Here is a 1372-nt window from a genome sequence, read left to right as displayed (position 1 = left end):
TCAAAGCATACTGAGCATCTTTCTCTTTGACACCATGTCTGAAATCCCACGTGATCTGTCAAATACTAATGCATGAAAATCCTAACCTCAAAAAAATCACCCTTATATGCGTATTTTTTAAATTTAGCACGTTTGTTTTTAATTCTAAATTTTTTTCCCTCAGTGTACTTTTTAGTCCCTTTATAAAAGCGTGGTATATTAAAAAGTTATTTTATTTTATTTATTTTCTACCTTTTAGTTTTGTATCTATAAAATTTTGCAATAGATATTAAAATAATTCAACGATATTAATAGATTGGTACACACACACATGCATATATGTACACTAGGGTGGTCCAAAAACAGTAAAGTCGGAATTGTAATGCTCTCACCCCCTAAGATTGTTCTATATCAAAAAAAAGTGTACCCCTATTTTTTATTTTGAAAGCAAAGCACTCAAAGATTTCCATGTATTTTTATAATCAAAGCACTCAAAGATTTCCATGTATTTTTATATGGGAAAAATAAATTGTTTCGTTCAAATGGTATAAAATTGTTGAAAATCAATATTTTTCGATCGGAAAACTCTGGTTCTCTTCAGGAGACTTTCAATAATAATCCCCAATTATTTACTTAACCTTTTTTTAATACTAACGATTTTTATTGGTCGCCCCATTGCATTTTTCGGGGCTTTTGTGGGTTTTTGGCGGACCGATGAAGAAATATTTAAATAAACAATTGAGTATTATTATTGGGAATCTCCTGCAGATAAACGGAGTTCTCTGGTAGAAAAATATTGATTTTTAATTATTCTATACAATTTCTACGAAAATTTGTTTTTTGCCCATACAAAATACATAGAAAACTTTGGGCGTTTTGAGCACCTCTAAATATTTTTTGATTTCAAAATAAAAATAAAGAATGGTACATTATTTTTCGGTATAGAACAAAAATAAGGGTATATTTTTTTCGGTATAGAACAATCCTAGGGGGTGAGAGCATACAAATTCCGACTTTACATTTTCACATGCATTTGTGGACCACCCTAGTGTACATACATACGAGCACCAATTAATTTCATTTAAAGAAATGGCGTGTCGTCTATTTCCGCTGTAGAGTATGTAGTGCATATTTTTAGGCGCAATATATAACTACTTGCGGCGAGGCGACATCTACCTCTACAGTTTTGATATGATACCTAGACGAGATTGATATCTAGACTAGGTTGAATAGAAACTTTGCCATAATACCTTTGCTATAAATGGTGTCTGGACACACAACATTATAAGTAAGCGTTGTCAAAAAAAGGACAGACCAGAAATTTGCCAAAATACACACACATTTTTTTTTCTAAATAAGAAGATATACATAGGTGGGGAATTTTACGAAATTT

The sequence above is a fragment of the Rhagoletis zephyria genome, unplaced genomic scaffold (genome assembly GCF_001687245.7).
Source record: "Rhagoletis zephyria isolate East Lansing unplaced genomic scaffold, Rhagoletis_zephyria_1.1 Rzeph_scaffold_00756, whole genome shotgun sequence".
NCBI classification, from domain to species: domain Eukaryota; kingdom Metazoa; phylum Arthropoda; class Insecta; order Diptera; family Tephritidae; genus Rhagoletis; species Rhagoletis zephyria.
The sequence above is the reverse complement of the archived record's forward strand: the minus strand, read 5'-3'. Positions refer to the sequence as shown.